The sequence below is a fragment of the Neopsephotus bourkii genome, unplaced genomic scaffold, assembly GCF_033783945.1.
Source record: "Neopsephotus bourkii isolate Nb327-2 ecotype Australia unplaced genomic scaffold, CSIRO-AGI_Nbou_v1 NB_1749, whole genome shotgun sequence".
In the NCBI taxonomy this organism is placed as follows: domain Eukaryota; kingdom Metazoa; phylum Chordata; class Aves; order Psittaciformes; family Psittacidae; genus Neopsephotus; species Neopsephotus bourkii.
The window spans coordinates 4,900,364-4,915,191 of NW_026902223.1; positions in this window are offsets into that span (position 1 = coordinate 4,900,364).

Below are 14,828 nucleotides of genomic sequence, written 5' to 3' on the forward strand. Positions count from 1 at the left end.
GCAGATGTTATACAGAATGTTTTTTCTATGCAGTATAAAGGAAAAAAATATATCCAAACAATACATGTAAGAGATTAGGTAAGCAACAATGAAGAGTGAATAATAGAACAGAAGATGTTTACACTACTCTTGTGAGACCTCACCTGCAGTCCTGCGTTCAGCTCTGGGGCACCCAACACAAGAGGGACTTGGAGCTGTCGGAGCAAGCCCAGAGGAGGCCACGGAGATATTCTGAGGGCTGGCACACCTCTGCTATGGAGCCAGGCTGAGAGAGCTGGGCTGGTTCAGTCTGGAAAAGAGAAGGCTCTGGAAGACCTTCGAGCAGCTCACAGTGCCTAAAGAGGCTACAAGAAACCTGGAGAGGGCCTTTGGACAAGGAAGCTTTTCACCTGTGAGGGTGCTGAGGCGGTGGCACAGGGTGCCCAGAGGAGCTGTGGCTGCCTCATCCCTGGCAGTGTTCAACGCCAGGTTGGATGGAGCTTGGAGCAAGCTGCTCTAGTGGAAGGTGTCGCTGCCTGTGGCAGGGGTTTGGAACTGGATGAGCTTTAAGGTCCCTTCCAACCCAAACCTGTCTGGGATTCTATGATTCTATTATTCTATGACAGGTAAAAGCTATGGGGATATTGGGAAACACCAATAACAAACATGGTTAGAGATGTGATGAGAGCTCAGCCTGAGCATAACTATTTATTATTTTATGGTTATTGACCACTACAGTCAAAATACACTCGACAGCTGCATTTTCAACTCAACAGAATGACAATAAAACTGCACTGTGTTACCACTTGACATTGAGTAGGCTAAATTATGTGTAGATCTGTGCAAGCACGGAGCACAGTGAAGCAGCCTGCATACAGTTACAGACCTTGCACTCCCAACACCCAGAAGCTTGGAATTTTCTGGGCGAGAACATTGGAACAGCCCTTCCGGATATCAGACCAGCCAGAAACGCTAAGCAATGTACCCGAGCAGGGTGCTGGAGCTGTTGTTGTCAGTCTCACACTACAACTGGAGCAGTAATTTAAGCCCAGCCTTGCCACACAGGCAGGTCTCATACCAAGGTGCCTAAACTGCCAGGACACTGTGTTCTTTCTGAACACATGTGTCACATGTACCTGTGAGTTACCCAGATATGCTGGCTACGCCTCTCCAAAGGTGGTCCCCCAGTTAAGAAAGATGTTTAATGTTTCTGTTGTTTTCATCACAGAAATATGACCAGTTATATGCCCAAAGATCCCGTGGGGTCCTTTTCAAAGTAAGTACATTTAGGCTAATGTTCTGTTTTCTAAGAACAGCTTTTTTTAAATGCAATTCTTTATCAAATACAGCTGGGGGTACCTTATCACTCTCTACAGGTACCTGAAAGGAGGTTGTAGAGAGGTGAGGTCAGTCTCTTCTCCCAAGTAACAAGCAATAGGACAAGAGGAAATGGCCTCAAGCTGTGTCAGGGGAGGTTTAGATTGGGTATTAGAAGCAATTCCTTCTCCAGAGGGTGCTCAGGCATTGGAACAGGTTGCTCGGGGCAGTGCTGGAGTCACCATCCCTGCAAGTGCTCACACACCGTGTAGAAGAGGCCCTCAGTGCCGTGGGTTAGTGGTGGCCTTGGCAGTGCTGTGATAAAGGTCAGACTTGATGATCTTAAAGCTCTTTTCCACCCTAGCTGATTCCATGATTTGGGAAGACAATCTGAACAGCCTTTACACGTTAAAGGGTTCTTTCCACCCGAAAGACAAGCAGATCAGGTCAGGCACGGGTCACAGCACAAGCCCGTGGCCGCGCAGACCTGTTGACACCCGGTTACCGCAACCCTGCCGCTGACCGGAGCGCTCCGACACCAACCGACACCCGCACGGCAGCCGCTGCTCCGCTCCGGGTGCCCACCGCGGGGCCATCCCGCCCCCACCGCCGGGCCGCGGGGCGGGAGCAGCGGCGGGACGGGGCGGGCACCAGCGGGCCCCGCTGTCACGCGGAGGCGCGCGAGGGCCGTCACGTGAGCGCGCGGGCTGACCTACTTTGGGCCAATGGCGGAGGCCAGCGCGGTCGCGCGCTCCCCCGCACCGCCCCCGCGCGCGTCCCGCAGTGGCGGGAGGCCCCGCGGTGACGTCCCGGTATCGAGCGCCGCCGCCGCCGCCTTGTCCCGGGTTCACCCCGGGCCGCCCGCCCGGGGCCTGCGCCGCGGGCAGCGCTTGGCGGTGACCCCGGCACCCGAGAGTGCGTTGCGGTGGGAGCGCCCCACGGGGCCGCCCCCGAGCGGTGCGGGCCGCGGAGCCGCTGTCCCGCTCGTGTGGCACCCCCGGACCGTGTCAAATCCCGGCTCTCCAGCGGGAGGGAGGACGGGGGTGGCTGCGGATGGGGTAGCTGCTCGCGGTTGCGTATCCCTTAGCAGAGCATCCAATAGTCCCGTTCTTCAGTCTGCCCTTACCCAGGCTTTTCAAACTGAAGTACATTTTTTCCCAAATGAAGTAATTTTAAGCATGTTTTACAATAAAGGTTCTGCTTGTTGAAAGTAAAAGAGTTAACAACAACTGTGGCATGCCCACGGTGTTGCTGCAGCTCCCATTCTCTAACCTGTTGTGTTTCCATACCTTGCACTGGCAATTGGGAATTCTGCGCCAAAATACCTTTTGTAAACAATTTATTGTATCGTAAACAAGACTGCAGCTTTTGTTCCCTATGCAGAAAGCTTTAGTGAAAGTTTTCTTCAAGGATCTATTCAACCAGTGTCTTCCAGGGGACCTACCTGTATTTTCTCCATAAACATGAATAAAAGCGGGCCAGGAAGGCTGTGCAATAGTCATGGCTCACCCTAAATATTGATACAGATAGAGGGAAAGATACCTGCTCTGGTGCTGTAAAACAGGTATATCATAGGCACCTTATAATCTGCAGCTTATGTGTATTTATAGATTGGTCTGAAGAATCCAGTCCCTTTTCCTGATCATGTCATTTGCCTCTGGGTTAAAAAGGAGCCAACACTGTACATGCAGTTTGAGAAATCCCTCAAACTTGAGCAAAGCTTCCTCTGATCAGGTATTCACATGGATACAGCTGGACTGCCAATGCCAATTCCTCTGTTAAGTGCTTTCTTTTAAGTATGTTCTGTCTGGAGAAAAGAGCTGCAGAAGTAGGGGGATGAAAACAAGCAACAAGGTGAAGAGGATAAATAATGCAGGAGAACAAGCTTTTGGGTCAAGGCACAGGACACATGGGAAAAGCAAATGGTTTACAGGACCTTAAATACCGCCTGGTTTACTGACAGATCCTCATCTCAGCCCTTTGGGAGACAAAAGATGAAAGGATTGAGTGAGATGCACAGAAAAAACAGAGAAGAGAATTTGAAGAGGCTCAAGATTCAGCCTTCTTTTTAGTTCAGATTTGTCCTGAAACAGAGAACCGTTCCCAGATTGGCCTCAGACAGCGGGACATTTCCAGCTGCATTATGTGACGCATAACTCAGAGGTACATAAAAGCCACACGAGTACGATCAGATACCCACACCCTACCCGGAGCTGGAAAACAGCAGCTTTTGAAGAGAAGGTCGAGGAGCCCCGCGAGCAAAGCCTGTCCCCTGCTTCCCTCACCATCGTGGAGGTGCTGGAATTAGCCCTTGCTCAGCTTTCCAAGTGAAAGCCGCTACCAGCAATGCTGGATTACTTAAAAATTGATGTTTATTGCCCACATGGTGTGCAGCTGAGCGAGCTGCTGCGGCTCCTCGCAAGGAGGAAAATGCTTGCTGAATGAACCATCATCTGCCCCCGCCTTCTTTTATTATTATTTTATTTATTTTTTTAAGGTTTAATTGAACGTGGGCGAGACAGGTTTGGAACTGCTTTTGGGTAATGGCAGAGGAACTTCTTTTAAGTAATCTGGTGTGGTTCCAAAAGGCATTCCAGTTCTCAGAAAAATAGGTATTACCAGTCATTGCTTATATGCTGTGAGTTGAAAGATTAATAATCTTCTGTGCCAAAGTTTACAGTCAGCCTTCACCATGACAGTAGATCAAATACATGTACTCGCCTGGGCAGCTGACCTTGTTTGAACTCAGCAAGTGTTACTCTCTCTGATGACTGCATTTTGGGAACTAGTGCTCTGCTATGCTTTTTAAAGCAACCTTAACCTTGTAAAGCATTAACCAGCTTCTCAAGCCCGTTTCAAGCACCCAGTGCCCTTGGTGCCTCAGCAAAGTATTTAGACCCAGTAGGTGTGAGCAGCCAGATGACAGAACTGGACTGAGACAAGTGATAAGGGAGTAGCTGGCCTGTTCTGCAGTCAGACCTTTCCCTGAATAAGGACAACTCCCAGCTGGTGCCAATGGGAAACAACTTGATCCCTTCCCTTTATTCCTCTGCACTCCATTCCTCTTTCTGTCTCACTTTTGGCTTGCACGCTGCAGAAAGACAGTTGGAAATAGCTGTTCTTACATGCTCAGGCTGTTTGATTTTGGAAGCTGGCACTGGTTTTACTGGAGATAGAAGAGCACCCACGAGCACAGAGTAAAACAGCCCGTCCACAGGCAGAGCTGTAACAGAAGGGTAGAGTGAAAGGTGCAGGAGCTGAGCATCTCCTCCTTAATAAGAGTTTCTATTGAAGTCAATGACCCAGATTTCTCTGACTTCAAATGGCTGTTTTCAGAGAGCTTGCCGGAGGCATGGTGCTGGGGAAGGTCAGGAAGAATTTAGCCTGCAGTATTCTGCATGCATAGGCTTATCAGATCTGGATCTCTACAACTTGCAGCTGAAAACCCATGTTCTTCAGTGAGGTCTGTGGAAGTCAGTGACTTGACTGGTACCCTGGGCTTCACACTTGCAAGGCTGCAGTAACTTTGGGATTTCTTTCTGTCCTGAATTTCTGGATCAGTTTTGTGCCATCCACCTTGCTCCCAGGTTTCCTTCTTACAAATAAATGTAAAGAAAGAATGCAGAAAACCCAACCTGGCTTTTAATCCCATGGGGTTTTATATTATTAAGAACCCAGAAGTGTGGTAAACCTCTCTTGTCTTTGGCAAGAAAGCCTGACCTTCTGCAGAAGATTGGGAAAATTCCTACAGACAAAAAACAGGCTTCTAAATATAAAGGTACTAAAATCATGCCGTGTATCTTTATGAAAGAATCACTGTAACTGCACATATTTTAAACGAGCAGCAAATGGGGCAGAAACACACATTATTAATCTGCATGCAGTTTATTCTCTAGGTTTAGATTCATTACATCTTGCAGATGAGACTGGCTTGGTTTTATGGAATTTTTCCCCCCCTCTTTTTTCAATGTACTCCCCCTTTCAGTTATATGCAGCAGCAGAGCAGGTTCGTGATACGGATGCCAGCCTGCGGCACCCTTCCTTAGCCCAGCCAGGGGGATTCTGCTAAATTATCCTTTGTCTTACGGCCCATTTTATTCTGTTCAAATCTCTGATCAGAAATACCAGCTGGAAACTAGTTGCTGTCTCAGTATCAGAATATGCACATTGAATATGTTCAATATCAGCATGTCAGCTTCCTGGGTTTTTGGAAACCTACTTATGCAAATACCATAATGCAACACACAGACAGTAACAATGAACAGAGTCTTAAGAGGCAAATGTACCCCAGATTCTGTGCATGTATCTCCGTATTTTAGCTGATACAGGAAAGTCTGATTAGATCTCTAAAGATTACAGTTTAAAAGGGCTTGGAAAATATAGAGTATTAGTAAGGTGGATTTTTTAAATGTACGTCCAACTGTAGAATCAGCTTTACCGATACAGAGCATCCCAAAGCTGGATTTCTGTGTTTATCAAAAGGAGGTATTTTCCCATAATCGTACGTTGGCTTTGTCTTACCAGTGTGCAGAGCCGCTGCGTGCTGTGACGCAGGATGGAGCAGCTGCACACTGGGGATTGTGCTCCGAGGGAGAGGAATGGGTTCGGAGCGTTCAGACCATGGGTTACCTCTCCTTCCCGCTGGAGTCAGCATCTCTGCAGCAGTTCTGCTGCCCGTTTCATCTTCTGAAAGACTCGACTAATTGCTAACATCTCCTACAAAGACAAACACGTACATATGAGACATACACTGAAAGAGATGTATAATGTTTGCCATTTCAAACTGTTCAGCTTTGTAAAGTTGTTTTTCATGCCCTGAAGTGAAATGTTTAAGTTAGTTGAGATGAGCACAATAGCTGGCAGCTGTATCATAATAACCCTTCAATATACATGCAAGCACAAGGAAGCATAAACACTGCTATTGTTGCTTTATTCTGCCTTTGACTTTTTTGTGTCATGTATTCTTTTAAAGGGATCTGCTCTGAGCTGCAGTAATGTGGGTGCATAATTGACTGTATTTGGACTACAGATATTCTTGTCTCTGTGTTTTCCTGGCCATGCATTTGGACTATAAGCTGTATTGTACACAACAGGCAGACATCTATACAGAAAACATCAGACACAATTAGTTTAATGTTAAACCAGCTTTGTATTATTTTTATTTCCATTAATTTTTAAAGCCTTTCAACAAAAATCTTTAATTCCCTTGCAGAATAAATTGGTTTTGAAAGCTCACAATTAGCATTTCCATAGGCAGGTTTTATTGTTTCTTTTTCTTGGGTTTTTTTAAAACACCAAAGGGCATAAACATACTTACAGTTTTCTATAGCCATATGACAGTGTTTACGCGAGGAAATAAAGATGACCTTCTCTTGCATTTTCCCTTAAACAGCTTTGACCTGGAGAATGCATTATGTTGATTGGCATGAGAATGAAGGCTGTGATCTTATTTTTACTGTTTGTTATAGCAGTTTCAAACTTATCAAAGGAAGAAATAGAGGCTTTTTGGATGGCTGCTTGCCAACATCACTAATCAGAATTTTAATGAGGTTTTTCAAGGCCTAAATTAGGTCTAATTAACAATATATAAAGCAAATATATAATGCCACAGAAGGGATGTAGCCTGCATATAGAATGTTGCAATCTCTATACAAAAAGAAATGTTGAACAAAATGCACATTCTTGTGCTGGTTTAAATACATGCAGCTGCTTTTTCTTTAACTGTTACACCTTAATTAACAAATTGCCTTTGGAAAACACGGTCCTAGATTTTTATAACATCTTTGGCATCTCTGAAGGGGAATAATGCAGGTGCTGAGGGCTGAACCCCCTCTGTACTGGTCCTGTTTGCTCTGACACAGACTCCGGAAAACCCCAGGCTGTGTTGATGGCATTAACTGTGCCCTGTTACTTCCCCCAAGTGCTCCGCTTGCCATCATCACATCTCTGGATGGACCATGTGTTCCTATTGTTTGTGGGCAGGATAACTAGCCTGCAGCTTCCATTTCATCACAAAAGGCATGGTTATATTTAGTCTACACACACTGTTTTTCCTCCGAGCATTTAAGACTGAAGATGATTAACAACTACTAAACGTCATCCTCAAAACACAGTGTTGGTTCTTCCCCTAAAGTATATTCTGTGCAAAGAAGGATAAGCCAAAAGGCCTTTTCTCCCCCTGCAAGACTTTGTTATTTATGGTACTGTAGTTCAGTTTTCTCCTTGTCTGGTTTACCTCTTACATATGAAATACTTCAAAGGAAAGCATCTTTAATCAGAGTTGCTCAGATGCAGCTTAATGCAATTGAACACCTCAAAGCATGGAATTGCAGCTTCTGCCCAAACAAGCCATTTTATTCGCGTACTGAGACCATTAACCAGGAAGTTTTGCAAAGCTTTTTGCAAATTTCAGGCTTAGTCAACGTATCTCGTTCTTTATCTCAGCTAAAGCAATCTCTCTTCTGATTCATTTCGCCCAAGAAATGAAATATAAATAACAACAGTAACAACAAGGGGTAAAAACCCCACCAAAGCACACCAGAACATGATGAGCACGAAACCCAAACCAAATACTCCCCATTGCACAACCTCCAGGTCATCATTTCTAGTAGTATTAGGTAGGAGCGTTCTGACCACTTGTGCAGCACTTTTAAGTGTTGCTTTAAACCAGGTTTATCTGGAGAGCTGTAACGAGTTTATGTTAACTGCTAGAACCTGTAGTTAATACGACAGTCATCAACTGACCAGTAGTTTGAACTAGCATCAGCCATATTCTAAGTAAGCTTAAAGAGCCACTTCACATGTGTGTTTCTTTAAGTGTGTAAATAAATATATTCACAGCAACTTTAAAGAAAGAGCCAAACCACAGGGCAGAGGAAGCCAGAATAATTTTGCATCTGTTACAACACTCAGGATAATGTTTTGGTTGATTTATAGTGGAAATATTTGTTTTTCAGCTGGAACTTTGGTAACTCAGAACAGATGTTCACAGCGACGCTGGAATACTGGCTACCCATGCTTCTTTCTTAAGTGCTGTTAGCATTGAATCTAGGAAAAAATTAATAAACTGTGAAATTACTATTCTCACAGAAGTTACATAGTAAGGGGATGCCAGTTTGATTTTCTTTCCATTTTATCAGAATCTCAAGACATACAGTGACACATGCAGAAAAAAACTACCAAAGCAGCTAGATTTCATCTCTTTTGTGACCTTGGACAGAGGAGAAGTGCTTGTCTACCGCCGTTTTCTTTATTCCAAAGCCTTGTAGCATTGAACCAACTCAGATTTCTGACTTTTTTCCACCTTCACTGAGCTAGGGAATATTTAAACAAGGGGAGCAAAGAAGGTTCTGGTAATAAGAGTTATTTGTATCTCCTAAAAAACACTAAGAATTCAGTATATTGTTTTTTGAAAGTCCTATTTGTAACACTTAAGGACCTCTATAGTGCAGCCATGAGACCAGCTCTCCCTTCCCCATGATCTACTCATGTCCTGCAATATTCAGCCAGAAGAGCTAGCTTGTTAGTTAGGGGAGCACCATGTTCTGAAACCCATAGACATCTTCTCAGTTGCTTCAGGAGCACCAAGCCCCAAAGCTCAGAAGTGAACAGCTCTGTCACTTCGGAGAGGCTGCCTTTTTTCCTAGAGAGGCAAGTTACAGTCTCCTCTCCCAGTGCAAACATCCAAAGCTATTTGCTGATGTGAATTCCATCTTGCCAGTGGGACTCTGCCTGATGTCTTTACCTTATGAGGTCTGCTGTTTCTTCTAGGAACTTTCAGATACTCTAGCGCAACGTTCTTGCTTCCAAGGAAAGATCCACATAAGCTTGCATGCAGCTTTTTAATGGTTATCCCATTTGCAGCTACCTTTCTTTCCAGGTGACATCACTATATTCCTAATGACTGATAACGCTGACAGTATCAGAGAGGAGCCAGTGGCTTGTCCCTGTGTGAAGCAAGTATTTTGAATTACAATTACTGCATTAAGCATCTTGAAGAGGTTTCCTCAGTGATTCATAGTAATGCATGATAACCTGCTCAGCCTGGGGAGAGCTGCCTGCTGCCAGAGGCACAATGCCAAGCTCAGTACTCTGCTAGTGGCAGCATAGTGATCATTCCTGAGTGCCATCAGCCAGGGAAAGGCAAGGCAGAGTGTGTGAAACACTGCTTCCCTTTGAGCCTCAGGTGTTCTGCACCAATATCTCATCTTGAGAGATGGATTGTCAGTGCTGGAAGAAGCGGAACCTCAGTACAAGCTTGTTGGGCAAATGCAGTACAAACACAGATTTTACTAGAATATATTCTTTGCAAGCAGGATAGTATTTATAGTGGTGACATGAGTCACCTTAGATACCATGGATACAGCATTTCATCCACTAACGCCATGAAGTACCATCAGCTTTTCACAGTATTTTGCACTTGTACAACTGTATGATTGTTTTCCTCCTCAGGGTGCTCCTTCCTCTCTGTCCTGGCGAGAACTGGAGCCAGTGGACACTGAACTGCTTCTATGGCCTAGAAGCTTCCGTAACATGAAACAAAACTTCAACCGCTGTAGAGTTTTAGACAGGATTTTGGGAGCATTTCTCTGATGCTTTGCTCAGACACCCGTTATTTTAGCTTGGCTGTTGTCTAACTGACTTATCAACTGTTAGATTATGCAAAGTCTTCCTTGGAAAAGCTGTCCCTTCTGCAAGCAGGGACATACTGTGTCATTTGAATTCCCTTGAGCAGTAAGCATTAGACCCAGGCATCCCTGAGATACTGGAGTGCTGGGCTCCCACGGCCCTCTGCATCCTGTGCATGGGTCCAAGGAATGTATTCACTCTTTGTCTGTTTATAATCCCTTATATTTGGGCTTTAAGCTACAGGGAACCTCCAGTCTGAGGCCCCAGCTGGGTGGGAAGAGCCATGCAACAGCACTGAAAGGCGCAGAGCTGCATCTGATGTTTGTCATACATGCGGTCCTGGAGTTTTCATCACTGGAACTGCTCTTCTGTGTGTTATCAGATGGAAAAGTTCAGAAGCATTATTTTAGCACTGTGTTTGAAGAATACATTTTTCTTCTAACTTAAACCTTTACACTAGATCTCCAGCCTTCACTTATCCAGACACAGGTCAAAGCACCAGGCTGGAGACTACCACTCATCCCTCCAGCCTCTGCCACCACTTGCTGCATGAGCTTGGACAAGTCACTCAGTTTCCATCAGTGTTGTCTCATTGTTTGTCCCTGTTTCCTGTAGGAGTAGGTAGAAGGATCTTAAGGGAGTAACATCTGTATCCCAGATGAGTATTTGCAGGAGTTAGCTGTGTGATTTCACATATAAATAAGGTAATGAGGTCTGTTACGACACTGACAGATTGCAAGCCTCTTGTACACGACAGCCAGTTACTTCTTTCCAGTAATAAGTCCTGGAGCAGCACACTGTACTTCTCTGAACCTCACAGTAATATCCTCTTGTTGCTCTCTCAAGTCCTGTTAATGAGATGCTCAGAGGCTGGGAGAAGGCATCTGCTTAGTAACAGAGTTGGCAGGTTTGTGCACTTTGCTAGCACAGACAAACAGGCTAATAGTGGCTCACCATGAGAAATCTGAACGGCTTAAATCCCAGTTAGGGTGTGATCCTGCCGGGTGCTGAATGGTTGTTGAGAGCTGAGCCATCCTCAGCCTGATAAAGGCACTGGGCATGCTGCAGGTCCAGTCTGGCTTGGACAGGACACCTCTGCAAGATGCTGCCCTGCAACAAAGCTCCATGATTACTCTGGATTACTACTAGGCGAAACTAGTTTACTTGTGAGTTGCACTGAGGTTCTTTGGAAGTCAGTCAAAGGCTTTATTATGCTAAGATTAGGAGCTCATGAGTAATCTCTGCTAGAACAATTCACTCTCACTAGGCTGTTGGAATTTGTCAGGTGCTGTACCTGAGCCACAGGGACTGGTTTCTAAAATCAAAGGGATCTGTGCAAACTGTGTATTTCTGGCATAAGGGTCAGAAAAGGGCCCGTCGTGGTCCATGAAAACGTCTTCTCTGGAGAGGTGATGCTGACTATTATAAATATAGGATTTGCTGTGATGTGAAGGTGTTTGTATATTGTAACAAAAATATGCATGAGGGAGAGGATTTACACATTGCAGTTACAGACACAAGATGTTGTGCTTTTGGTTCATGTAGAGAATACACATTGCAGCTCTCAGAGGCACCCTTATGATAAGGCATCAGCACAGACAGTGCTAATGAGACTTTGCAAATCAACTGAGAAAGAAAATGATTTCAAGCTTTCCAGTTCTATAATAGATAACAGGAGATGGGATTTCCTGTCAATATTCATAAGAGTTCCCAGCTTTTTTTCCAGGTTGCAGATGCTTCAGGGGAGTAACTGCTGCTCCTTCACAGAGGATGCTGCATACTGAGGACCAAGTGCCCTGACAGCCTGTTTCTGTCCATCCCTGCTCATGGAGTGAGGGGTGAGTAAGGAAACCAGGAGCTATTCCAAGCTGGTGCCACCCTAGAGTTACTTCAATTCAGACATGGGTTATTTTTCTCCTCCAGTACCTGCCGTTCCCAATTGAAAATGAAGATGTCAGCCAGGCTGTATGTAGCAGAAGTTTGCTCTGCTGACGGCCTGTGTGAAAGCAATCCACATTTCCCTTTTCCTTGGGTTTAGGTACTGTTTTACAGCTGTTCATGTATCCACGACCAGAACAGCCTGGCACCAGGCAAACCCGTCACAATACTGCCACTGGGTTTCCAAGGGAGGTCGTATTTCACCCTAGCATCCCTACCAGATTAAGTTAGATTTCATGACTTCTCCTTGTGCTTCGGTGTTTGGACAATAAGGGCAATGTTTGCTTGCCTTGAGAGCTACAGAGGAACCACGGCATTCCCATGAGCACCAGCCTTGTTCTGAAGACAGGCGAGGCTTCCCTGGAAATGTGGTACCATTTCAAGTGGGGACTCCAGGGAGAAGTCTGCCGGCAGCCTTTTCATCTTCCCTGCACCCCGGCTCATGAATAAACATGGGGAAAGAGGGAGCTAGATGAAAAGCAGCTAGGACCCTTGTTGCTGCAGAGCTGTGGATCTTCCCAGGCATTAGCTGTAATTGGCTCCTCTCTTTGTGGGCTACCCAGTGTTTTAGCTGGAGTCTGTGTCTCCCCGAAGGGAGGCAGAGCAGCCCATTGCACCACGTGCTAAAGCAGCACCGGCTGCTTTTAGGTCACATCAAGAGCAAATCAGAAGGAACAGGAAGCTATGGTGGGAGAGCTCGGCACCCTCTCCTGCCTCGACTCCAGACATCAGCCTGCTTGTGATCTGGCTTCAAGAGGCTTGAATCTATTTGAACCCCACTGTTGTCTGTAATTCTAACATGTCCCCCACTTCAAAACTGTGTCACCGGCACAGGGCTGTCACAGCTGAGGTTCTAAACCAGAATCTGCATCCAGATGTGCAATAGTCTTAAACATCTTGGCAGGTTAACTTGCAAGAAAATCTCTTGGTAGGCAGTAGTCACTACTAGCAATTACCAAGCTTTTATCTGGAGCTGTCAATGCACTGTGAAAAGTGGCTGTTATTCCTATTTTATAGCAGAAACAGCTGTTCTAGGGGTGTCTGAACACATTTAATACAGAAATTACATGCCTAAAAGGTGTTCTAGAAAATCCCATCACCATCGCATGACTGATTTTGTTCAGTGCACCCAGGAATTCAGCGGATCTGCTGCTTGCGCTGCACTTCTCTTACTTGTTTTAAAGCAGTAGTTTTTGGATTGATTAAAGCAGTAGTTTTTGGATTGAAGTTTTCGTTTTACCCCCGTTCTGGGGCAGAGGAGAAGCTGAAATGCTCTCTCCTGATGTTCGTGTTGAGGCAAACTCTGAGGTAGGGATTCATTTGAAACTTTGTGAGGTTTAACTTGGTTTTGTGATCAAGTCACATTTGTGAAATCCAATTAGGCTCCAGCCCTGGCAGGGACACGTGACATAACGCACGTACATCCATCTGACTCCCTGCCCTTCCCTGCTCTTAAAGCCTTCAGTCTCCACGCCAGAGCTGTGCTTCTTATCTCAGGTATTTGGGATTATTGCAGACGCGATTCACCTGCTTGGGACCTGTCGGAGCTGCAGGATTTCCCTTGGAAACATGGCAGATGGCAGGGAAAAGGCAGCTGGAAGGGATAAGAACCAGGTAGGGCAAGAGGAGACGCTACATGATTACTGGAGTACCAGAGTCTATATTACAGGCTACTTCAGCATCTAAAATCTGACTGGGTTAAGCACATACGTAGAGAGTTTAGGCTCAAGTGTCTCAACTACATCCCCAAAGATGGGAAATGAATGAGATTAATTGCATTTACACATTTCCCCTAATAACAAAATGATTCCTTTTGGTTGCATCTTGAAATAGCCACATAACAAGACAGTCACAGTTCAGCACTGTTGGCATCCAATTCCTGTTCCTCTGCATCTTCATTACTTACAACACTTTTGTATTTAATTTGAGAGAATAATGCGATCTGAGCATGACAGGCAGCTTTCTTAATGGGCTTCTCTGCTCCTGCCATAACATCAATTATGTACAGTTGTCTTTGACTTGGAACGTGTAACCCCCATGGTGACTAATTACAGTATCTAACATTAGGATCCCAAGTGGCAGAGACTGGAGATTAAAAACACAGTTCAGGCTGCTGCTTGGGGGCTGACAGCTTCATCATCCCTGGAGAGCTCAGTGCTCTTGTGTTTCTCAGGCCATTGGGGTTGGAAAGGAACAGTGATGAATTACCAGCCTTTGGAGTAAAAATGAAAAGATCAGAAGGAAGCCCAAAGCTTTGCCTTTGCTAAGATCCTTTCTCTTCCCAAATCACTGTTATTGTTATGTTTTCATTTTAGACCACAAACATATTTAAATTTATTTTTCCATTTTAGTGCTAGGTTTTAATGAGTTCTTTTCATGGACAAGAGAAAGGATTGTTCTTGACAATAGTAATAATTGGGACATAGCGAAATATTGACTGCTTAATAGCATCATTCGTTGCAGTTCAGTATCTCTGTATGTTCCTCAATATCCTTCATAACTTGAAGAACACAGCTTATCTATGCTTTAGAAAAGATGTTGAATTCTATGAGTCTTGAGCACCACTGTGACTACTAAATGATCATCATCTTTCCTGTTATGCTGAGAATAGCTGATGTATATGCTCTAATGTAAGAAAATATCCTTAGACAGTATTTAAGCTCAGCTAATGCTTGAAATTGTGGATGGAGATCTGTGTCATATACATCAGATCAAACATGGCCTTATGGCTTCAGGGACAGAATCTGCAGGGGACAGTCCAGCCACCTGTAAGTGGGAGCAGGAGGGATAAAGGTGTTTTTTCATTGACTCTCTTTAAATGAACAGCTTTAACTAGTTTGGGTCTGACTTTGATACTGTACCATGGGGACAGAATCAGTAGTGGGTATGAAATTTCAACTTCCTATCCTTATATTTGGAGACATGAGGCTTGATTTGTAAGAGATTCTGGCACATTCCATTTTTTT